The 26,187-nt window shown below is 48.9% G+C and overlaps 1 long non-coding RNA gene across 1 annotated transcript in view; it reads right to left on the reverse strand.

The window, feature by feature from the left end:
- LOC146348380 (uncharacterized) overlaps positions 1–15,647 on the reverse strand; it is a 28,029-nt gene extending 12,382 nt beyond the window's left edge. Inside the window, exons 1-2 of the long non-coding RNA XR_014789927.1 lie at positions 15,366–15,647; positions 8,964–9,108 (exon numbers count right to left, since the gene is read on the reverse strand). This is a non-coding gene — a long non-coding RNA (uncharacterized LOC146348380). The remainder of the gene's footprint in view (positions 1–8,963; positions 9,109–15,365) is intronic.
- Positions 15,648–26,187: the final 10,540 nt, after the last annotated feature.

A 26,187-nucleotide genomic window follows, 5' to 3' on the forward strand; every position in this document is an offset into this window, starting at 1 on the left:
CCAAGACCGAAGAGCGGGCAGGCTGCCTGTGCCTGAATTCCACAGGGGAGTTATTTCAGGTGATGTTTTTGAGCCTGTGTATCACAGCAAGGTGATGAATCCAAGGCTGTTTCAGAGAGTTCACAGCCCCTGTGTCTGTACACACACCCAAGGCTAGAGGGAAGTGGGAACCAGAGCACAAGGGGAGTGAGTGGCAACCATCTCTGGGCTATTTATAACCAGCTGTCTTGGATGGCTTCTGCTGTGGCAGCAGCTGTGGGAGCTATTTTTAGCCCACTGCAGGGAATCACAGTGATGTTTGCAGAATGCAACTGTGGGAGCAGCGCCGAGTGATATAGAGGGGGTGTTTGAGTGGGATCCAGGAGGATGAATCCCCTCGCTGCCATCCTAGCCCTCAAGGACATTTGGAAAAGTGAAACAGCCTCTGGCAAAGCAGCCCAGGGGCTTAGACCGTGGCTCTAGCTGGGAGATCTGGTCCATACCCCAGCATCAGGTCTCAAGCTACATACAGGGAAAGGCATGTGTATCCCTTTATCTCACCAGATCTAGGGTTGTCAGCTCACAACCCGGAGAGCACATCTTAACACAGGGGCGGGGAACCATTTTTGGCCCATAGGCCATATTGGATCCAGATAAGCTCACTGGGAGCTGCATGCCAGCAGTGGGTGGAGCCACATCCCAAAGTGAGCAGGGCAATATCTCAAGTCCACCCCACTGCTGGCATGGCTTCCACAATGGGATTGCCCAGGCCTATGCACATGCACACACCTACTTGCATATACACACTCACACACCCTCCTGAAAATCCCACCCACCCAGCAATTAGGTTTTTTAAGAGCCTGATTGTAGTGTATGGGGGGGGGGTTGAGGGGGGTTGCATCACTGGGGGGGTTATGTCAGAAAGACACAAGGGTTCAGGCAGCAGAACAAAATAAAAACTAAAATACATCTCTAATTTATTTGCTTTACTTTTACTTGCCCTTGATATTAGTAGGGCAAGCTCTATTCACAGTTGATTGGGTGTGTTATCAGATTAGGAATAGAAGCATGTGATTGCAAGAGTTGGCCTGCTGGCCTGGGATCATACCCTTTACTCTTCCAGTCAGGCAGACAAAAGGAGTCTTGAGTGCCTCCTCTCCAGCCAGCAGGATAACAAGAAGCAGGAAGATAAAAGTCAAAAGTATCAAATTCAGAGGAAGTGGGGGTAGGGGAAAATGATCTCTACACTAAAGAACCAATTATTGTGACAATGCTTTCCATCTCTTTATACAAATGAGGGCTCTGGTTTGGAACCAGATGTATGTGTAGAATGGTTTGCATGCGTGCGTGTATGTGTGACTGCTAGCAATACCAGTTTACATCCTTCCCTGACCTGGTGCCCTCCAAATGTTTTGGCCTTCAACTCCCATCAGCCCCAGCCAACATGGCCAATGGTCAGGAATGCTGGGAGTTGCTGTCTAAGACATCCAGAAGGCACCAGGTTTGGGAATCCTGCCATAATACAATGACCCAATAATTAAGAGCACTTAAATATGAAAAGGAACTATTCATAGTTTCACAGGAAGGAAATTCACCAAAATTAGTCAGCCAAGGAATAGTAATTGGAAATCTGCATTCCCATAGCTATTGCTATAGGAAGATTGGGGAAGGGAATTAGAAGGAGAGATTAAGAAAGAAAGAAAGAAAGAAAGAAAGAAAGAAAGAAAGAAAGAAAGAGCCCCAGTTGCTTTTTCTATAAGTAACCAAAACAAATTCTTAATAACTTCATAAACAGAAGCATACCTTGTCATCCGCCCTTCCCACAGCTGTTTTGCTTCTCCCTGGGAGCTGGCCAAAGTTGTTTGGTATGCTAGGAACTTAACCACAGCTTTCTGCTAACCTCTGTGGTTCCTTGGGACAGGAATGGGGCAGAACTGGAATCTGGGGAAGTGACCATCCTACTATTACAGGCAGTGCCGGCAGGGTGGAATCTATAAACACCCTTTCCCCTTACAGCCCTGTGCTGCCTGTCCACATGCCCTAAATGCTCCTTCTCTGATAACCATGTGACCCCCAAACTGTCTCTTCAGGGTTTTCATCTGCTGTTTTCTGCATGCGCTCACCAGCCTTTGTGCTTGTGAGGCCTTCTCTCTACACACACATTGGCATGTGCACACACACAAGGACATACAGAGAGCGAGAGAGACGCAGAAAGTGACACACACAGCACGCGCCGTGGCAGTCATGTATAGTACCACATGCCCCTGCATGACTGCATATGCCATCCTTATCCATGCTCCCCCCCTCCCCCCGGCCCCACAACCATCTCTGCTGGTGCATGTGCATGCACACAAACATGCAGACATGCATTTTTTGCACCATCTACATGGCCTTCATGCCAATCATGATGCACATTATGAAAAGACTGGACGGAAGCCATTGCCTCCAGTACTAACGTCTTCCAACCCTGCACTCCCAGAAAAGGATTTGCATTGGGGAAGCGACGAGCTCGGGAGACAGTCTCTCTCAGACGGGAAGAGATGAGCCAAGCTGCACTGTCTGAATTTCTAATCAGAGGACTTTCTCTCCCCACCCCCGCCTGCCCCACCCGGTGCCTTCGCTGAGTATACAGAGATTGCAGGGATCCCGTCACAGTGGAGGTTCGAAGTCTCTGCTGAGCAAACAAGCAGGTCTTCTAGGACCAAACAGCTCCCTGAAAACTGCTGCCTCGGGACCAGCGGCTGTTCTCCTTCTCGGGAGAAACCCTTACAAGCCAACTGCACTAAAAGCATTGACTAGATCTGATATGCACAAAGCTCACTTTGGACCATATACGTTCACATCTCTTTTCTTGTATACACGACACCCCTGCAATTAAGTCTGCACAGTCATCTTTTCGGTGCCTCCCACAAACCTGAGTCTAATCAGCATTACACATCTTCAGCCCAATAAACATTGGCAGGCAGCACAATCCAGAGAATCATGGTCCATGTGTATTTGCACCCACAATATGCTTTCCAGTGGGTTGACCCCAGATGCAACCCCTGTTGCACATGATATACACGTTTTGCCCCCTTGTGACCCAGTTTCTCTCTATCCATACTGCCTTCTCACACTTCATACCCACCGTTCTTCCAAAGTGCTCTCAGTACAAACAGATGTTTCCAGTATAAACATAGACAAATTTCGCATGTGTTATGTATGGATGGATTATAGATTATTACATTTATATCCCACCTTCCCTTCATGGAGCTCAAAGTGGCATCCTTAGTGCTCCCTGTCCCATTCTATCCTCACAACAACCCTGTGAGGTAGGTTAGGCTGAGAGTGGCTGGGTCAAAGTCACCCTGTGAGCTTCATGGCTGGAGGGGGACTTGAACCTGGGTCTCCTCAGTCCTAGTCCAGCATTCTAACCGCTACACTACACTGTCCCTTTGTGCTGCTTTTACACAGATCTTTTTCACACCTTTGCAGTGCCTTCTAGGTACCCCTTCTTTTTCTCATCCACTTGCATCTCCCCAGGGTCCCATTTTCCCCAGATTGCTACCCTTTAGCTTTCGTTGTCCTCACACCTGTGCCTTTTAATAGCAGCCTCACAGAGAAATGTAGTTTAGAAAGAAGTGGGCATTCTATACCCCCCTCCAGGGCTTGTACCCAGGCAGTGCATGAGCAGAGTGGTGCAGCTAGGTCATTTTAGACTCTAGACTTAATGATGGGGTGGGGGGTCTTTAGAAGGCCATGTATATTACTTCAGACGTAGCACACCCACTTTCCTTTCTCTTCTCCCCTCCCTGCCATTCCAGGCTTCATAACTGGTTCTATATTCCTGACACATTACAGCAAACAAAACCATGGCTAGTACACGGTATAAAATGGAGTTTGCTTCTGCAGCCCTGAACCTAAATACATTTACTTGGGGAAAGGCACACTTTTGTTGTAGAAAAGGAGAATATACTTTTAAAATAAAAAATAATAAAATGGACACTGGTAACCATATACCTGCCCAGTCGGGCTGCTCCCAAATTCTAAAACATTTAAAGATAAGAACAAAGGATGCTGCAGCAAGCAGCATCAGCTCTGGAGGCAGGTGCTGATGCAGGGACAGTTTGCCCCTGCCCCCATCACCTCCTTCTCTCTGGATGGCCACTTGGGGGCCGCCTGGGCTGTGCGGGGCCCGGACCTCAGCTCCAAGGTCCAGCCGTAGTTGCACCACCGCATGAGCCACCACAAGCCCCCTGTCACACAGCCAGTCACGCGCTGACTGTGTTCTGCTTCCTCTGCGTTGCTCTCTCTCTCTCTCTCTCTCTCTCTCTCTCTCTCACTCTCTCTCTCTCTCTCTCTCCCCAAAGCTGCTTCTCCTGGCTCAGCCATGTTGGTCAGGCTCAGAGGCAGATTAATTAGCCGGGGGATACAGGGAGTGAGGTGTGAGCCAGAGCCCTGTGGCAGATGCACTGTCCAGATGGGTAAAGTGACTGTTTGCTCCCCTCTGGAGAGAGAACGATACTTTCCCTTAACTAGAGCCATTCCTACTGTTGGCCAAAAATTTTTTTAAAAAAAGCATCTCAAACAGCCTGGGAATTTTTCCAGCTCAAAGTTTTCTTCTCCAGCTGATTACATGGTGGGAGGCACAGTGTCAGGATGACTGAATTTGCTGCTTACCAGCTGGAGGAACCCTTGCCGAAATCACGTACTTCCCCACCCCACTCAAATCCCGTGTGACAGGACCCAACCCACAGAAATGGGAGGGGCTCCATCAGGGTCCAGTAGCATTTCACACACACACACACACACACACACACAGCCCTGAGAATAGGGGGAAGTGGTCTAGGGTAACAACAGGGATCGTTCCAGGAAGTGGTCTAGGTTAGCAACATTCATTGCTATCCTGAGGGTGCAATAGCCGGGTGGATATTGGAGCAACTCTGGATGGAGCTACATGTTACACATACAGTGGAGGCTGGTGGCTCCGATGTCCTGGGGTGGTGAATCTGCTCTGGATTTCAGTCAGAACCAGTCAGAACTCTGAAGGAGCTATCCAAGGTGCTGTCCCCACCCCCCAAAATAGGTTCAGCACTTTGAATAGCTCCTTTAAAGTTTTGAGTGCTTCTGAGTGAAACCCAGAGTGGATTCACTGCCCCATTGACATCGGAGCCACCAGCCTCCACTGTACACACAAATCTGGGTAGCAAAACCATGACGGACACCTCTATTAGGTAAAAGTGGCTTTGGGAGGGTGAAATTTGGAGCAGTGAAGCAGCTGGGAAAGGGGAGTCCTTAAACCTTCCTTTGCCTACCACCTTGGGTCTACAGTTCCTCTTCACCCCTCCTCCGGACCCTTCCCCCTGCCCGTGGAAGCATGTTTATTTTATTTATTTATTTATTTATTGGCAGCATTTTTACCCCGCTCTTCAGCTAATAAAAAGGCTCACAGCCTTTACACAGATTAATAATAAGACAGTCCCTGCCCTCAGGCTTGCAATCTAAAAGACATGACACAAAAGGAAATCAGATTGGGAGGGAGGAGGGAAAAAAAGAAGCGGCAAAACCCGGGCACCAGTTCTTCATTTCAAAGTTCCTATAGGTGTTCTTGCTGGCAGGGAAGGGCGAAACAAGCTCCCTGCAGCTGTTCCTTCTGTGGCCAATTTCTAAGCTTGCATTAGAACCCTGTGGGGCAGGAGCTGCAGAGGAGAAGTGGTGGGCAGGGGAATTCACCGTCCCCTCCCTGCTTCTTTTCTTCGGCACATCAACCCTTTCCCCCAAACTAGGGGTTGCGTGCAGCCTGCAGTTCCATGCTCAGAAGGATTTTTATTCAGATTGGCAATACCCCCAGCATTTGTGGAGCCCGTGCCCTAGACCAGACTTCCCCACCCTGGTGCCCTCCAGATGTTTTGAGCACCAGGTTGGGGAGGCCTGCCCCAGACTGAGGATGTCCAGGATGTTTTTAATCGTGGGGCAGTCGGCTCTCTTTGCTTGGCTTTCAGCTCTCTTGGCAGGTGGAGGGGAGGCTGTGGTATGGAGAGGCCTAAGTCAGCCACAAGCACTTGAATGGAATGCAGAGGGTGTAAGTCCTCCTGTTCCCGGCAGTTTCACAGTTTATTTTACACCCTGTTAGATTCCAGCTGGCAAGAACGCTGCCTATAAATATACATAAAGGCCCGTTTACATGACAATTTATTTGGACACAGATTCCACAACTGCCTGGCAGACAGTTAAGAATTCTGCATGCACAGAGGAAGGCAAAGAAAGCTCCGAGGTAGCAAGGAGAAGAATCGTTCAGGAGCCGCTTCTGCAATCCATGTGAACTTCTTGACACCATCTAGGGGCTGATGTGAAGATGCTGGTGTTCGTTCAAAAGGTATCACCTCACTCCTTCACACCCTTCCTCCCAGGAACTCAAGGCAGCTTACATGGGGGGGGGGAATCCCCTTTTATCCTCCGAGGTAGGTTAGGCTGAGACAGAGACTGGGTTCGCACAATCACGGGGGTAAAAGAAGCCATCATGGCTTCTCCCCGCCACCCCTATGCATGCCGCACGTGGGTTGGCGAGCCACCCGAACCCAGCGTGCAGCGTGGCGACAGTGCCTTCATACCCACCGCACAATCCCTACTGCACATCATTTCAGCTTTTGCATAAGCCACCCCCACTAGGGACAGTTGATGCCAACCCCCTGCGCAGGGTCTGGCTACGTGCAATGGGACCTGCAGGCACACACACATGCCACAACCCAAGGTGGGCTGATTTGATCGTGCTAGCTGGCCCTTAAAGGATCCTTTACAGAGCTCAAAATGGTGTCTTTCTTTCTTACCCTACGGTGAGCTATTTGAGTACAGATGTTCATAGCCCCTTCTAGGTGACAAGTTGTCACACCACACCCAGGTGGCTCACTGCGCAGTAGCTGCCACCACGCAGCCTGTTTAAAGTGACCTCCAGGTAGCAGCTGAAAAGAGGCAGTGTGGTGTAGTAGTTAGTGTGTCAGACTAGCAGGAAGGGGACCTGAGTTCAAAACCCTGCTCAGCCATGAAGTTCAGTGGGTGATCTTGAACCAGTCACTCTCAGCCAAACTTACTTCACAGGGCTGTTGTGATGAGAAAATGGGGCAGGGGTGACCACGTATGCCACCCTGAGCTCCTTGGAAGAAGAGTGTGAAGAACAATAACAATAACAATAACAACAACAACAACATAATGATAATCCACTGAGAAACTGATCTAGTAACTGCTGACAAGACCGGAATCTCTGAGTCACAATCAAGTAGCACATGATACAGAAATTCCTGGCAAAGCATGACACACAGAGAGACGACGACAACAACAACAATGGAGATGAATGGTGTTTTTTTAATAACTCAGAATCTGGATTCTTCTGGGCTCCAGCAGCATGTCTTCCGGTAGGCAAATCCTCAGCATGAAAGCGAGCCCAGTTTCCGAGTAATTGGCACTCAGCCAGTTATACAGAGATTTCATCTAAGCCATTCTTTTGTTCCTGATTTTGTTATTCTTCTACATTATTATCATTCCCTAGAAGCTCCAGCTGAGATAAGGGCCATACGGTACAAGCTCACACTGTTAAGGACAGCCCCTGCCTCAAAGGCTCACGTCATGAGTAACCAGGGTGATGAGAAGAAAAGGATTATCATCTCGTGCGTAATCAGGAACTACAGCACCGAAAACGGAGGTGATGTTTTTGCTTATTTTGTCAACCATCACAAATCTCCAGCTCAGAAAATGTCACAAATCCAAAACGCCTTATCCTCACCCCATCATCACGTCTCGCTTTCGCCTAAGTCGTCAGTCAAGAGTCTGTTTCCTTGGTGCAAGTGAAGTGGGATTACGGTTGCCAACCCTCAATAAATGTCCTGGATGCCAGTAAAAACATTGCTTAAAATGGCTGCCATGAAACCTCTAAAAGGAACTGATTGCCAGGAAAACACTCCTGATTCAAACACTCTCAATTAAGCATCATCAAAACAGAAAAAAAAGAAAATGTTCTCCTATGTTCAAAAAAGCATCCCCCCACCTGAGAAAATGCACTTTTTATTGTTTAACCTTCGCATAACCCACGGTTCCTGGGTACGGATGACACAACAAGCTAAGGCTGGGGCTTGAATATTCAAAACCCGCCCAGTGCATTCTGCAGACCACCCTGGCTTAAATAAACCACGGTGGGCTGTTTTGATTGTGCAAATCAGGTTAATGTTACTTGCTAACAGGAATTTGGATCAAATAGATTAGGGGCGTTGAACCTCTTTCAGCCCAAGGGGCAAATTCTATTTCAAAGAAGATCTTGGGGGCTGTGATCCAGTGGTGGGTGGGGCCAAAGGGAAAAGGGGCAGGGCCGAAATGCCAAAAAAATGCCATCATATTTGACTGTAAAGCTCTTCCTGCCCGTAACTAAGCTTTAGGAGAGGAATCTCAACCTTTTAGAATGGGGAAAAAACTGCACAAAAGCCAAGAAACCTCCAAACCACTGCTGGTTGGGGAAAAGGGGGTGGGGTCAAGGCAAAGGGGCATGGCCATCTGGGGAACTGGAGGGCCAGATCAGAACCCCAGGAGGGGTGGATTTGGCCCCCGAGGCTGATGTTCTGCACCCCTGACAGAGTGGCTGTTTCCTTATCTACCTTGGTTAAAGTTCATATTAACTTTCTAAAGTCACATGTTCTGGATTGTTTATTTGACCATAGTTAATGCTCGAGGCTCATACATTTTGAAAACATTCCTGCAAATACTTTGATCCATACTGTGAAGCTTTTTTATAGCCAGTGGCCAAAACCAATGCACTTCACATGCAATGTGATCCTGTGCATGTATATTCCAAAGTAAGCCCACTGTATTCAATGGAGCTTACTTCCAGGTAAGTAGCTATAAGTTTGCATCGGCTGTAGCAGATGGAGAGAAGCAAGACCACTCCATCAGCTCTCCTGAGAGACTTTTAGCATTTCTTCTCCTTCGGCTGCCACCTAGCAGCAGCTATTCCATCAGCCTACCGGAACTGTTTCCATCACAGCCAGTCATTATAAGGTTCTTCCTCCTGGAGGGGCGGCAGTAGCTCAGTGGTACAGCATGCCCATGTAGCCAGGCTGGCTGGGAGTTGTAGTCCAAAACATCTGGAGAGGACCTGGTTGGAGAAGGCTGCAAAATCCATACAGTTTTATTAAAAACAGAGCCAACTCTCATGGCTATTATGCGGGACACGGCCTTGAGCGCAGGTTCTCCTCTTACAGACCAAGGCAGACCTCTTCATTTCTAAATATTTGTATCTGATATGATTTTAAAATTAAAATATCTGCTACCTGACAGATCAGGGACACATTTTTAAAATTGATTCAGGGTGCTAGCCTATGCATGTTTAGACAGAAAAAAAAGTCCATGCTGGCTGGGCATGCTGGGAGTTGAAGGACTTTTTTCTGCCTAAACATGCATAGGATTGCGCCCTAAGTTAACCAAGTAATCAACTAAGTTTGCAGTCCTATGTGCCTGTACCTGAAGAATTAACCCTAGTACACTGGATGTGACTTATTCACATGCAAACATGCCTAGGAGTGTGTGAATCCTCCAGCCCCTAATTAGCGCCAGTCAGATTTTCAGGGATGGCAGTAATTTAATCATTTCCCATTGCAGCTCTGGCTTCCATGTCCCTTCTTTGCCCTGAACTCCCCCGAAGTCCCTTCTCCCTGAAGCATAACTCATGGGACACATACAGTGTGGGGGAGAGACACCTGGTGCTTCTGTCTTTTCTTGGCCAAGTTTCGTCATCATGGGCACAGGGCTTTCGCCCTGGGGCCAACGGGCCCCAATGTGTGGCCATGCTCCTGCCTTAGTTTGATTTTAACGTGCCCTGATCGAAACGGCTGAATCCTCCTCATGTTTATATCATGATTATTAGCTGAGTCACAGCTGGGGTGCTGCTAATTAAATGTATTTCTTAATTAACAAGATCAGAGAGAAAGCACACCAGCCGGGTTGGGTTTTCAATCACTGTTGACAAAGGCAGCTGCTACCAGGCTTCAGCCTGGGGGCGGGGGGAGCGAGGAGGGGCAGCTGTCAAAGACATCATGCCAGCCCAAAGCCAGTAAAACCAGTTTGTTGCCAGTTGGTATCATCAGAGTTGAGTGGATCTCCAGAAAGTTCTGAAGCAGTGGCAAGAATGCCATCCATTTTGCATGCACCCAACTCAGCACGCAGGGCCAGCACTACCATTAGGCAGAGCGAAGCAGTCACCCTAGGCGGCAGAGGCTGCATGGTGGCAGCAAGGTGTTGGCAGAAACAGCTGTGGGCCGCGCAGACTGCTCTGTGACCTCTAAGCTAGTCTGCTGCCAAGGTGTGGCAGAGGATGCTGACCTATTGCCAGTATCAAAGAGATTCAACTGCCAGTCCAGTTGGCTTTTGTGCGTGAAATAGGAGGGGGCATCATGTTGTCCTTCCTCTCAGGGAGCAAACTGTCTTGGACCAGCATGCATTCGCCATACTATTGCCAACCCACTCCTGGCAGCATTGGCTGGTGCAGTAACATCAATTTGGGTGGAATTACAGCCACTGGATGCGTGCAGACTGCTTGTGGGGCCTTCAGCAAGGAGAATCTAGCCCCGATTATCTCAACCCACATTGTTATTGTGCCATTAGAACAAGACTGGCCCAAAGATGGCATGTGGTTGTACGGCAGGTTGCCTGCTCAGATGAGGGGCTACTGAATGCCACTGGTTGCATGCGCTGCAGATGGACAACAGCCCACAACAGATCTCCTTAGGGGTCTCATTTCTGTACAGTGAGTGCAAAGTTCACAGCAGCCTTCTCCAGCCTCGTACCCTCCAGATGTTTCAGGTTACAACTCCCAGGAATCCTGACCATTCACCATGCTGGCTGGAGCTGATGGGAGTTGAAATCCAAAACGTCTGGAACGCACCAGGTTGGGGAAGGCTGGTTTCTGCCATGAATATTGCCTCACCACAATGCAAAGACCTCCTTCTACCCTTACCACCAACCCAAACATCTGCACAGACTATAAAGGGCAAATCTATCCACTTCCGACCCAGAACTGTGATCAGATCAATGAGATTCATCCAATGCACCTTTCGCCTTCTGTAGGTGAACCCCATGGTTTTCTAGAAAAGTGGTAGCATTGGCAGATAGATGCACACAGAAGCCTTTGACTATTCAGAGGGCCACAATTCTGTCAACCCACCATGCCTGCCTTTCAGTGTTGCCCCTCAACCACCCATGGATGTTCCCCCACCTCTCTCTCTCACAAACAAAATCACAGAGAAAGCTTTATTTACTTTATTTGTTAAATGATATTTAACTTGCTTTTTCAGTTTTAGGATTTACCTAAGTGGCAAACAAATAATGAAAAGCACAATAAAAAATAGAATAATCAATAAAAAAACCCAACTACATTAAACAGAAAGCAGCAAATAATAATAACAGCAGCAGCAGAGAAAACAATAATTTCAATGGTGGAAAAATAGAATAAAACAGTAGATAAAATGTCAAATAAGCCAGCACTCACAAGAATAAAAACAAACTTACGTTGATCGAAAAACTGTTATTAAGACATCTTGGGCAAATAAAAGATTTTCATTTGGCACCTAACACTTAGCAACAAAGGTGCCAGGCAGACCTCTTTGGGGATGCTCTTCCACAGTTAGGGCACTACCACCAAAAAGGCCCTGTCCCTGATCACAACCTGCATCACCTTTGAAGGTGGGAGCATCCTAAGAAAGATTTCTGATGGACAGCTTAACACCTGGGCAGATTTGTATGGCAACAGGCAGCCCTTCAGATGCAGGGTCCCAAGCCATATGTAAACATTTTCAAAAAGTCCTCCCCTAGAATTCCCAAGTCCCTTCTTTGGCTTCTTGGGAGAAAGCACCCCACTCTCTGCTTCAAAGCACAGCTGCAGAAAGAATTCACCTTGCAGGCAGAACAGGATGGTGGAGAGCAGCAGCTGTGGCACCAGACTACCCTGAGGGGCACTTCCCTGAGGCAGACTGCTTCCTCCTTGGTGCTTAAGAGGCACAAGATGATGCAAACAGACTTCTCTTCTCTGCCCTTTCCATTTTGCAGGATGACGAAACTCTGGCTGTGCAGCAATGGGTCCCGTGAATGCTGCAGCGCACAATATCAGCAGCTGGTACTCTGTTTCCACATTAGACCCAGTACCACAGGACAGGCACAACAGAAATAGCAAAAGAGAAGGCTAGGATGTGGCTTTGGGGGATTTTGTGTGTGCCTCCTCTCGCTGCTCCTAATATTAATACTGGCGTAAGTGACATGCGCTTGCCAGTTGCAGTGCCTGGGGCTGTTCCTGTAATATTCATGTTGCGTGCAGGGCACGGACTAACCCTTCCCATCTGTTGACATGAGGAAAGGGATTAGCCCCATCCAGAATTTTCAGGGTATTTCCCTTTGGCCTGATTGCCTCAGTGGGAGATGCTTGTCATTTTTACAGGCAGAGCTGCCACAACAGCGTGTGATTCGCCAGTTTTGCTGCCCGCCTCTAATCTGGTTCTGCTTGCTTGCTCCCCGGCCGCAAGAGCGAGAATGATTCCGAGGGCCTCTGCCTGCAGCCTGCGTCAGCGCCTTCACACACACTCCCATCTTTTGTTCCATCCCTCCCACACACACACACACACCCCTCCCTGCTCATCAGAATTTGAGGCGTTAAGTGCTTTCCATGGCAGCTTCTCACCCCCTGTCAGAAGAAGCCATGCAACACAGAACTGCGGCTCACGGAGGCCACTCGCCTGCTGCCGGCACCTGCCACTGAGCCGATGCTGGAGGATGGAACGGAGTGCCGCTTTCTGGAAATGAGCCCGCTTCAAGCTCGGGGGGGGGGGGTAGATTCCCTTAATGACCTGGGATAATTATGACTGGAGGTGGGATGTTTCTAGGCGGGGGCAGTGCAGGGGAACCATTTTGGATTTCAGCAGAAGGGGCAACCTTGAGCTAACTTCTCCGCCTCCAGAGCCAGTGGGATGCTTCTACCACCTGCAGTCTCCCTCCCTCCCTCCCCTGCCTCTGACAGTCAAGATCATAGACTCTAAAATGCAGGAGGGAGGATGACTGTTGGCCTTCCCCTCTGTTTTACTTCAAAGGGCAGGGTGGGCAACCTGAGTCCCTAGGCCTGCATGTGGGCCTTGGTCTAATTCATGTGGCCATCAGCCTTATTTCAAAGCCCTCTGCATGTGATCAGTTCAGACCTCTGGCAAGGGCAACCTGTCTTCCCTGGCAGTCTCTTGTGTGGGAAGGGAGAAGGAGGGAGAGAATGGGCAGGAGAAAGAGAAAAGGGCTGAGGCACCCACTTTTGTCTCTGGGCTGGCCCACCACTGGCATCAGTTCCACTCACTGCCAACATGCAGCCCCTGACAGATTACCTACGGCCCTCAACACAAAAAAGGCTGCCCACCCCGTTCAGTGGCACTTCTGATTCTGGGGCTGTGAGCCTTTCCCAACTGATGTAAGAGGCCTAGTCTACATGTGCAGTAGCATGAGGCTGGAAGAATCCCTGCTGCCCTCCTGATGTTTTGGACTTCAACTCCCGTCAACTTTCCTATTATACATCTCTCCGTTGCTCTGCAGCCTACCAGGCTGCCTACACTTCCTGATCTGAAAAAGTCCTATGGGATGTCTTCCCCGGGCTCTAATTGAAGTGTGGGAAGCTGAGGAGGCTACAGGCTGCCACACAGATAACTGCTCAGTGAAAGCCAGGACGCTTGTGCACACTCTTCTGCCATCTCCTAAGTAAGGCAAGCACAAGAAACCCAGACCCAGCCCATGAGAATTTCTCTGAAAATTTCTTCTCCTTTGAATTTCTTTTCGAAAGCAATTTCTTTTCTAGCAAATTGAATGTGAATGGTAAAAACAAAAATGTGGGAGACATTTTTGGCACAGCACTAGTAACTGTAGCCCAAGCAGTCCATTGTAATCGAAAAATTTCAAGTGGTCCATTGCAAACTGAAAAGGTTCTGGAAGGAGCAACTGGGAGAGGAGGGAGAATGCTTAACTCCCCCTCCCCCGCTATTTCCCTGCTCCAAATGGCCACCACCACGACACACAGATAATAGCTTTTCCCTTTGTGCAGTTTAAAATGCGCATTTGCCCCTTCTTATGTGAAGGGATATGCAGAGCAGTGCCCAACACTACTTTTATTTCTAGGCCGTGCATCCCCCCAGATGCAGAATGGGCCTGTACTGCAGATAAGGGGCATCAGGCCACAAGAACATAAAAAGAGCTATGCACTGTGTCACTGCCTGCTCCAGGTTTGAGCCCCCCCCGCCCCCGTGAGTCACCCTTCTCACCACCGCTGTCACCAGCTGCTCTTGCTCTTGCTCCTCTTTCTCATCACTGCTACCACTCGCTTGCTTGACAGCAGAGAGCCAGTGAGCAAGCAGGCAGTGGCATCTACTGTTCCTCTTTCCTTCACACAACCACCATTATCTGGGCCAGAGTGCAAGGCAGGTGAACAGGCAGGTTGCGATGGGGAAGAGGAGGAGCAACTCCAAGGGGCTCTTGCCAGGGGGCCCCTGCCGGGGTGTGGGCCCTGGGCAGGTGCCCAGCCACACCTACCCTTGATGCTGGTCCTTCACTTTGTGAAGAAGCACTTCATTTTATTTGCCCGGAATCTCCCACCATTCAGCTTCATGGGATGACCCCAGTGTCTAGTATTATGAGACATTTTTCTCCACAGCTGCTTTCTCCACACCATGCATAATTTTATTTACCTCGAACGCTTTATCCTTACTCACTTTTTAAAAGAATTAACCCCAAATGTTGTAACCGTTCCTTGTAGGGGAGTTGCTCCAGCCACCTGACCATTTTGGTTGTGCTTTACTTCCAAATATGTATAGCAGGTTTGGGGAAGTCAAACAGGGCAAGCCTAAGGTCATCCAAACAGTCTATCTGAGCATAAGAACAGCAGAAGCAAAATCTTGGGACCGAATGTAGTTTCTGAACCATGGGTTCATTTGTGAGCATTTAGCCCAGGCTTCCACAGCATGGTGACCTCCAGATGTTTTGGACTGCACCTCCCAGTATTCCTGACCATTGGCCATGCTGGCTGGGGCCGATGGGAGTTGAAGTCCAAAACATCCGAAGGGCCTCAGGTTGGGGAAGGCTGATTAAGCCCCCGCCAACTTCTGTTCTCTGATTAAAGGCTGACAAATTTGTCTGGCTCTCATCCGGCTAAGGAGCACATCAGCAGGAGCTATTTCTTTCCTATGTGTGTAATGTTTTCCTTTAACTCTTGCTCATTCCTCCCCACTCCTTCCACCACCTCCCTGCTGCTCTTTCTCCTCCCACTCTGTTCACTCTGGTAAGTGCTGCTAATGCAAAGGCAGACTGCAGCAATGCCGGGATTTCTCCCCAGACTTGGCAGTCTGATCATGTCCTACCTGAAGAGTGGCAGGAGTGAGTCACGTTCCAGCCACAGCAGTGACTCACAGTTCGGGCTTCCAGAGAGTAGCAAGCACATTTCAGAGATTCCTGGATGAAAGTGTACACGTACACATGCACACAGAGTCCCCCAAATGCTACTGGAAATCCCCCTGCTGCTGCCTTCTCATTTGGTTTAGAAATCATCTGGATTCGTGTTCTGTCTCTAAGGCCATCTCGCCTCCATAGCATGGAACAAGAAGGTCAAATTCACTGTTTTTACACTGAGGTTCCTTTATCCCACTCTGGCAGTCCTGTGTGGAGGAGGTCAGAGGCCTCTCCGGGAGTGGCTCTGTTTGGCTTGGGTGCAGATGGCGCAACAATGTTTCCAGGATCAGATGTGTGGCTGGCTGTGCATTGGTCGACAGCTTAGCCCACAGAGGCCCCATGTGCATGTGCATCATCAATGCTTCTCCATTTGAGCCAGTGCTCACTAGGACTCTGCCCCAGTTAGAACTCATTTCCTCTGCCTTAGCTCAGGTTTAGAACAATGGGGTGATGAAGACAGTTCCTTGAAGCATGTGCAGAAGGCATTAGGCTCACCCCTAAGTATCAATTACCCGGCTACACACAGGACTTGAGGGCCGTACTAGTGGGCATTTTCATAGTTACATAAACTATTTTGAGAATTTTATAACACTGGTGCACCACATTGACTTCCTATTATGACTGTTTATATGGCTGAGCACTTCATTCTGCATTGATTACGAGTGGTAATTCTTCTAACTGCTGGAGTACACAGGAGGGAAAGCATTCCAGGATGAAATCTGAAAGAACTGTGGGCATCTCTACACCAGCCTAAAGTCCTGCATTTAAAACGGGGCTTTCTGCTTCCGTTTTAAATACAGGATCACGACTCCATTTTTCACCAGCTTCCTTTCCCCCTCCCCTTCCCCCTCCTTCCCCCCATATCTGAGTCTTCCATTATCTTTCATTGATCTCACTCCTCTTCTTGCCACTTTTCACGGAGGGAACTGAAGCGGAACACAACAAGGTAATTTGATAGCTCATTATCTGTGATCTATTTAAAAATGGAATAAAGCACAGTTAGTGCAGGAGATGCCTTGAATGATCATGGTGTCATGTAAAGAGCCCGCAAACGTCCATGAAGGAGCAATCTCAAACGCAGGATAAAAGCTCCATGTAAAGAAAGCCTAAGTTTGTTTAACCAGGATAGCATTCTTCAAAAACCCAAAGGGCTGTCACAATAAACTGGGCAAAGATTTGTTCTCTGCTGCCCAGGGCTAGATCAAATGAGCTTAAGTGACAGGAGGAAGGGCTGGCATCAGGATTCGGCATCACAGGGCACTTGTTGAGACCCACACAAGAGCAGGGGGCCCACTGCTGATCCCCAAAGCCTCCAGGCATCCCCCACATTCCTCTTCCTTTCTGTTGCTGGTTGTTCCCTTGCCCTCTCCAAGTGTATCAATAGTGGAAAGAAGGTGATGGAGGAGAAGCTTCTATTTTAGGGAAGCAGCCATATCGCATATTCCCCTTCATTGATCACTGCCTTGTTGTGGCGAAGGGGCTTGCGTAATTCAGTGAAGCCATAAGCTATGCCGTGCAGGGCTACCCAAGATGGACAGGTCATGGTGGAGAGTTCTAACAAAATGTGGTCCACTGGAGAAGGAAATGGCAACCCACTCCAGGATTCTTGCCAAGAAAACCCCATGGAACGTATCACAAGGCTAAAAGATATGACGCCAGAAGATGAGCCCCTCAGGTCAGAAGGTGTCCAATATACTACTGAGCTGTGGATGTGTCTGGTGGTGAAAAGAAAGTCCGATGCTGTAAAGAACAATATTGTTTAGGAACCTGGAATGTAAGATCAATGAATCAAGGTAAGCTGGAAGTGGTCAAACATGAGATGGCAAGATTGAACATCGACATCTTGGGAATCAGCGAACTAAAATGGACAAGCATGGGCGAATTTAATTCAGGTGACCATCATATCTACTACTGTGGGCAAGAATCCCTTAGAGGAAATGGAGTAGCACTCATAGTCAATACAAGGGTGGGACTGGGGTACAATCTCAAAAATGACAGAATGATCTCAGTACGAATCCAAGGCAAACCATTCAACATCACAGTAATTCAAGTCTATGCCCCAACCACTGAGGCCGAAGAAGCTGAGGTTGATCAGTTCTATGAAGACCTACACCACCTTCTAGAACGAACACCAAAAAAAGATGTCCTTTTCATCATAGGGGATTGGAATGCTAAAGTAGGAAGTCCAGAAATCACCGGCATAAGGCAAGCATGGCCTTGGTGTACAAAATGAAGCAGGACAAAGGCTAACAGAGTTTTGCCAAGAGAACACGCTGATCATAGCAAACACTCTTTTCCAACAGCACAAGAGGCGAATCTACGCATGGACATCACCAGATGGTCAATATCGAAATCAGATTGATTATGTCCTTTGCAGCCAAAGATGGAGAAGCTCCATACAGTCAGTAAAAACAAGACCTCGAGCTGACTGTGGCTCAGATCATGAGCTTCTTATTGCAAAATTTTGGCTTAAATTAAAGAATGTAGGGAAAACTAAACCATTCAGGTATGACCTAAATCATATCCCTTATGAATATACAGTGGAGATGAGGAATAGATTTAAGGGATTAGACCTGATAGACAGAGTGCCTGAGGAACTATGGCAGAGGTCCAGAACATTGTTCAGGAGGCAGCAACTCAATCCATCCCAAAGAAAAAGAAATGCAAGAAAGCCAAGTGGCTGTCTGATGAGGCTTTACAAGTAGCTGAGGAAAGAAGGGAAGCGAAAAGCAAGGGAGAAAGGGGAAGATATATCCAACTGAATGCAGAGTTCAACAAAGCTAGCGGGGATGACAGTATTCCAGCTGAGCTATTTAAAATCCTAAAAGATGATGCTGTTGAAGTGCTGCACTCAGTATGCCAACAGATTTGGAACACTCAGCAGTGGCCACAAGACTGGAAAAGGTCAGTTTACATTCCAGTTCCAAAGAAGGGCAATGCCAAAGAGTGTTCAAACTACCGTACAATTGAGCTCATTTCACATGCCAGCAAGGTTATGCTAGGGATGGACGAAAGTCCCTTACCTGGTCCCGCAGCTTGCTTCATGGTGGGGGGGATGCGCTTCAGTTCTCCCCCCGAAGTTCAGGCCAGGGGGGGAGGCGCCCCGCCTCACCCGGCCGAAATTCAGGTCGGGGGGGGAGGCGCCCCACCTCGCCCGGCCGAAATTCAGGCCGGGGAGAAGCGCCCCGTCTCCCCGGCCGCAAAATAAAAAAGAGAATGTAAAAAACACACACACACACCCGTGATAGGCTATGTAACGATTTAAGTAGCCTATCATGGCTAGATTTCCAAAGTCAGCCATGATAGGCTACGTAAATCGCTACGTAGCCTATCACGGGTGACTTTGGGGGGGAAAAAAGTATGTACGCAAATGGCGGCGCCCATTGGAAACCGCCATTTGCATTCCTTATTTGGACCTGGGTAGTCTACGTAAATCTTTACGTAGACTTCCTGGGCCCAAATAAGGAACACAAATGGCGGCGCCCATGGGTGCCGCCATTTGAGTACGCGCTTTTTTTTTCCCAAAGTCACCCGTGATAGGCTACGTAGCGATTTACGTAGCCTATCATGGCTGACTTTGGAAATCTAGCCATGATAGGCTACTTAAATCGTTACATTTAATTTAATCGTTACAAGGCTACTTAAATCGTTAATCTTACCACTGGGTATGAGGTGGAACTAATACTCAGCTGACTGGCTTTGGGGACTGTATACATACATGGCCGCAGATAAAGAACGCCATGGATGCTAGCGTCTTACCACTGGTGGCATAATGTCGGGTATGTAGAAGTAAAACTTCCATTGAACATGGGAAATATTTAAATGTGCATAGGGTTGTTATTCTGTAAATTGGGATTCCTACCACCCCACCTTCCAGGGTAAATCAATGGCTTTGCTTTACACTGGGCATGTAGTATGGCAGCTAAGAGCTTGACTTATGAATCAGGAAGTCCCCAGTTTGAATTTTGCCACTGCCATAAACTCTCTAGATGGCTTTAGGCAATGCATGCTCTCCCAACTTCAGTGCCCCCCACCTGCAGTATAGAGGGATAATAATACTGATTTACCTTAGAGGGTTGTTGAAAGGCTTGCAACAGGGGTGGGGACCCTGTGGTCTTCTCAATTTTATTGGACTCCCATTCCTATCATCCCCAGCCATGGTCCCATGTGGTATTATGCCTGTTCTTCTCCCCTCTCATTTTCATGGAAGCAGATGTCCAACAAACACACACTGCAGGACTCTTCAAAGGATGGACCAATGCTCGAAATCATTGTCACCACTTGACCATCAAAGGAGGGAGGGCTAGAGCAAACAGAAGGCTGAGTCCTGGGCATGGACACTGAAGCCATGGCTTCGTTCCAGCTGAACTGTGGACTATCTGGGCATCCCTGTTGGTTGGCCTCAGTTCCCCTTCTCTGCAATGGGAATGTTGCAAGTCTAGGATGGCCACTTACACACTGGGGCGGGGGGGAAGAGAAAATGCATCACCCAAAAAGCAGACAAAATAGGATGCCAATTTGCATAACATTTACATATGCTCATCTATTTGTACAGATGCGAGTTTAGAAACAATTGCTATAATGTAAATAGAAATACAAGACATCTGACTGCCCTGGGGAAGACTGTGATCAGGTGAGCTGCGTGCCTGCACAGTCTGCTGTCCAAGTGCTGACTGCTGATGGGCAACTTCAAGCCCTTGGACAGGACTTGGCAGCCTTTCAAAAAGAGGATGCTTTCAAATAGAGGCCTGCCCTCTGACAGACCTTCAACTGGAGGTCCGTCCTCCTCAAAACAAGACACCTGGCTGCCCAGGGTGGTTGTGTGTACGAATGACATAAGGAAGTTCTGATAAACAACTTCAGGACAGGGCTGAGCATATATGTAAATAAATGCATAGGAAGCTCACTGTCTCTGCCTCTGTAGGGGATGAATGGATGACATTTAGTTCTTCCTGCCTTTTGCACCATGGAGAGTGCTGGCACAGAGTTAGGAGCTCACAGCCCTCCTAAGCTCTGCCTTTCCTGGGAACAGCGTGAAAGCCTTGGCAGCCACTTCCAAATATCACACACACGCACACACCCTGTACAGGACCACTGAATGGAGCTGTCAGTCTCTGTGGTGGCAACTTATCCCATGCGAAAGGGAAGCCACCGTTAAGTCTGAGGCGAGCAAGAGTTGGGCAGAGATCCTGAGGCTGTCTCCCACTGCCTTTGGTGCTGTGGGTGGCAGAGAACTGAGTATGAATGAGGAAGGGGGATCTTTTGATGTGCCAGGGACAAAACCTGAGAGGAGCCTCATTCAGTGTGCTGACACAAAGGCCCTTGGAGCTTCCCAGGAGAAAGGCAGCTTTTCGGAGAGATTCCCCCACCCCCGCTGCCGCCGCTGCCCCACTTGCCTCCATAAGGCTCTGCCAAGTGATGATGTTATTACAGGAAGAGGGAGAGGGAAAGAAGGAGGGAGAGAGAAAGAGGGAGAGCAGCTTCCCTTCTCCTTCTGGATGGGATCCAAGGCCTTTTGTGTGTTTCAAGGCCTCAAGAGAGACAAAACAAGGTAGCACAACCACACAGTGGCAGCCAGCAGCCAGCGAGCCAGAGACACTGCTGGGTGTCTGTATTTGTTGGAGAACTGTGGCATGGCATGGAATCCCATTTTGGAATCTGTTGCAGCCCAATTCTGTCTCTTTCCTGCCTCCAGGGCCTCCCTCCTAATGGCCATGCTGGCTGGGAATGATGGAAATCTCAGTCCAACACATCTGGAAGGTGCCAGGTTGGGGGAGGCAATGGCATACTAACAGCAACCACAGCTGTCCATTCAGATGAGCAAGCTTTCTCCTTGAGGGGCAGGGTGGGGCAGTGTGGAGTTTCTGCTATCATCAGAGTGGCCATTGGCTTGCAAAGCCTAAAAATAAATCCTGACCTCCCGCATATGCAACCTCTTGTAGCTAGTCTGTACAGGCCAGCCCCAGCCACTGAGACAGTCTTGACAGCCAAGTTGACTGTACCTGTGCTAGAAATGCATCAGACTGCAAAGAGGGGCGGGGAGAGTTAGGTATGGTTGGAAGGGGAAAGGGTAACTTGCTACTTGGTCCCAGGACATAGTCTGAAGGCACATGAGGCAGCCACCTTGCTGAAGCTAAGCAGATCTGGGTCTGGTCAGTGCTTGGAGGGGAGACCACCTGGGAACTGCATGTAGCCACTTCGAGTTCCATGATGAAAGAAAGGTGGGATATAAATATAATAAATAAATAAACTACTTCCCCTCAGGCAAATCAAAGCTCCTGAGATCTGTCCAAGAGGCTTTGCTGGTCTTTCAGACAAGCATGGGTTGCTTGCAGAGGGACCTAGACCACAGTGAAGTATGAGGAGAGAAGGCAAAGCTAGGAATGGTGTCTTTCCTCCCTCTGCCCTCCCCTTGTACCCACCACATCTCCTCCTCCTTCCCACTTGTTACAACTATAGTCCCATCCACCCCATGTGTATTTTTCTGACTGATTTCTATCCTGCCTTCCTCTAAATGGAATGGAGCCAGGGCAGGTTACAAAATACAAATAAAACAATAAAATCACAATGAAAATTCCAACGATCCATAAAGCACCATAAAATCAGCTCATTAAACTTCCATTTGGCAATGCTTCATAAGAACATACAAAGAAGAGCCAGGCTGGATCCGACCAAGGGTCTATCTAGTCCAGCATTCTGTTCACACAGTGGCCACCCAGCTGCCCACAGGAAACCCAGAAGCAGGACACAAGTGCAGTAGCAACTCCTGCTTGTGATTGCCAGCAACTGGTGTACATAGGCATGCTGCCTCTGATACTGGAGGTAGCATATAGTCATCATGACTGGTAGCCCTTGAGAGCCTTCTCCTCCAGGAATTTGTCTAACCCCCTTTTAAAGCCATCCAAGTTGGTGACCATCACTACATCTTATGGTAGTGAATTCCATAATTTAACTATATGCTGTGTGCAGAAAAACTTTATTTTGTCTGTCCTGGATCTCCCACCATTCAGCTTCAAGGCATGACCCCAGGTTCCAGTATTATGAGAGAGCGAGGAAAACATCTCCCTATCCACTTTCTCCACACCATGCATAATCTTGTACCCATGTACAAGATTATGCCTACCTGACACAAAACCAGCTTCCCCATTCTCAGGAAACTGCCAAGTGACTGAGCTAGGTAAGCCTCATGCAGATGGGAATTCCACACCACCATGGAAAAGCCCTACCCCGAGATGTAGCATCCCTCCATCCCATCCCATCCCATCCCATCCAGAAGATGTCCATGGGATGCAAAATGCAGAATCATCTCTAACAGGCTGAGCAAATGCCTGGAGCAATTGGTTTATAGGTATGTAGATGAAGGGTTACAGAGAAGGCAATAAGGAAACTAACTGTCAGGGCTGTGCAGTGGGTACTTCCCCACAGGAGGTTGTAGTGCCAGCTGTGCAAAATATGCCTGACTATCTTTCAACTCCTGGAGGAAGGTCAGCATGGGATTGTCCTCTGGTTAGGGAGCCCAGGCAGTTACTGGCACTGGTGTCTTGAGTAAGAGGGAAATTGGTGAAGGTCATTCAGGTCCCTTCCAGCAAGAACTCACGATCTTGGCCATGACAGGAAGGAAAGACATGGGGAACATGATTAGCAAGGCAGTGACCTGGAAGGGATGCTCCTTCAATATGCCCAGTGCCCAAAGCATAAAGTTGCCTTAGCCCAGGACTGTGAGACTGATGGGGAGGGGGGGGGAGAGAGAGAGAGAGAGAGAGAGACATGATGCACCAAGAATCACTGAATTCTGAAACCATATACATCATGCACTTGATGAAGCAGACTTGTCCATTATAGGCAAACTTGGCATTATTTTTCCACTTCCATCAGTGTTATAGTGGAACCAGGGCTCACAGGGTCAAAGCAGCAGGAGTTTTTGATTAGCAAGGATCTAATCTGCCACCCCGCTCAGGCTTCCCTTTTCCCTCTAAGCTTAGCAGCAATCCTCACAATAGGGCGGTGGTGGGGATTTTCCCAGCAAGAGTCTATTGTTGCCAGCCATGCCTGTTGTTATGCAAAATATTTTTAGTAGGGCTGTGCACTGCTTCAGCCTGAAGCCCGAACTACAAATGGCACAAGATCTATTTCCAGAAATACATTGCTATTTTAAAAATGGCACCTCCCTGCTGGCGCGCATCCCGAGGACCCAGGAGCTGGCGGCCATAACAACCACTCCCTGGACCAAGAAGATGGCTGCCAGCATACATTCTGAGGACCCAGCTAAGGAGCTGGGGGCTCGTACGGTGGGTGGGGGTTGCTGGCAGGGGGGAAGCAGGATTCGGCCATCTGAATCCCACTTCGGCTCTGGACACCGAAGTGGATCAGGGGGCCCCTGAATCAGCCTGAAGAGAATTGGGCTCATCTTGGAAGCCCCAAAGCAGCCTCTGAGGTGGATCGGGGTGAGGGGTCCCTGCACAGCCCTAATTTTTAGGTGTCTTGGTCTTGAATGGGCAATTAAGACCCATTAGCTTTCCAAAAACACTGCTCCTGGTGCAAATGAAAACTGTTAGAAGTAGTTTGTTGATATGGATCCACACAGCAGCCTGAAATTTTGGACTCTCCTTGGGCATGTGGCTCTGGGGACTGTCATGATGAGCGCCTGCACTTCAAAGTGTATCACTGTATTCCTGACTTCCATTAGATATGCAAAGAGGAAAAGAACTATGACCATGCATGATCCTTTGCCCCCTGACTAGTAGAAATACCACTGAGGCTGCAATCCTGCAATCCAACAATCCTGGGAGTAAATCCCACTGAAGATAGTGAGGCTTACTTCTGAGTAGCCATGTATAGGATTGTACATCTGTACATCCCACCTCTGGCTTCTGAGACCTTACCAGATTTTGCCCATAGATTTTAAAGTTAATCATCAAAGCCATAAGACTAGAAGATAGTGGCTCAGTGGTAGGGCACATGCCTTGCATGGAGAAGGTCCCAGGTTCGATCCCTGGCATCTCCAGGTAGCACAGGAAAAACTCCTGCCTGAAACCCTGGAGAGCCGCTGCCAGTCAGTGTTGACAATACCGGGCTAGATGGACCAATCCTCTGACTTGGTATAAGGCAGCTTCATAGAGTTGTTTAAAAGACTGGGAGGAGGGAGCCGAGAGATTATCAGGATGCTGAATTTTGCTCCCAATACCAACTTTTATTCTTTTGTTCTTGTGCAGTGCAATGGTGGGATTGCCAAATATCTCTTGGTACTGCCTTGATCCCTGTTGGAAACAAGAGCTTGAATTCTAGGTGAGCTCACTATATACTATATAGATCTAACTATGTAGCCGTCCTTATGTCAAATCTCACCCACTTCTTTGTGCCACCTTTAAATGGTTCGTACGTGGCTTGTTCTCTCGTCTCTTTCATTAAAAATCAACAACTCTGTCGCTATGTATAGATCACAGCACCCTCTCCCCCTTCTCACTTTAAAAAAAGCACCAAACCTCTGCTCCACTTTAAAGCTTGCTCTTCCCCCCACCCTCCTCCATTTTAAAAGCATCCTTTAATGAGGCTCCCCTTCCAGCTCCCTGCTCCTGAATACAGCTGGCATCCCTTTAAGGGGGCTGGAGTGAGCTGCAGCCAGTCAGCAGCACCTGATCATGCAGCAGCGAAGGGGAGTGGGAGCGGAGGAGGCAGGGAATGTTCTGCTGTCCTTGGATGAACTCCTCGCTGGCTCGCTCATTAGAGATGCTGCCACGCGGCTGCCGCCGCCTCCTCCTTGGGAAGCTTCTTGCACACAGGGATATTTTTAGTGTGCTTTATACTCTGAGCAGGAACTTCTGCATTACTCTTGCTCCGTAAAACAGGCTGTCAAAGGAGCTGCCAAGGCAACTAGCTGCCGTCCAGCCAGTTTTCCTCCAGCCAGGAGGAAAGGCTCTGTACTGCAGTCAGTGCAGGGGGCCGGTTGGGGGTGGCGGGATCACCCATCTTGATCACATTCGCTGGGCCTGCAATGGGGGCCTCAAGCCCACGCATGGGCAGCAGGATCCGACCTTGGGTCTCATCCGACCATCCATCAGTGGAAGGACAGGCTGGGGGCTCCAATGTCAGCGGGGAGGTGAATCCTCTCCGGGTTTCAGGCAGAACTCTAAAGGAGCTCTCCAAGGTGTTAAGAATTCTGACTGGTTCTGACTAGGGATGGCGGAGAATTCCGCCACAGACTCCAGTGAGGCCGGATTCTAAAGAATCCGGGCCCCCGGAGTCCATGGCGGAATAGAACACTTATCTCTGCCTCCCTGCAGAATCCTCTTCGGCAGGATACTCTGGCTACGGATTTCAAGCGATATGGCTGCCATGCCGTATCGCTGGCTGAAGGGACTGACTGCAGATGCAAATGGTTCTCTGGACTTACCTCAGGGCTGGCCCTACCATTAGGCAGACAACTCAGGTGGCAGACCACGGTGGGGAGCGGCAGCAAAGTCTTGGAGGACCGAGCTCTACGTGCACTACATCGCCTGCCCTGCACCCTCATGGCTGGCCTGCCGCCCTAGAGTGCATTAGAGGCAGCCAAGTGTTGAAGTAAGATTCAACTGTTCACACCTTCCCACGCAGATGCTATGTCCTCCAAAATTACACACACACACAACTGGAACTAGAGAGAGAGAAAACGCTCCATTGGCGGCAATGGAGTTTCCACACATACACACCCCAGCCCCTGCAGTGTGGGTACAGGGGGGAGTAGCTGGGTGGGAAGGT

Source organism: Heloderma suspectum, chromosome 4, assembly GCF_057233095.1.
Source record: "Heloderma suspectum isolate Gila_16-S chromosome 4, 16-S_ref, whole genome shotgun sequence".
NCBI lineage: Eukaryota > Metazoa > Chordata > Lepidosauria > Squamata > Helodermatidae > Heloderma > Heloderma suspectum.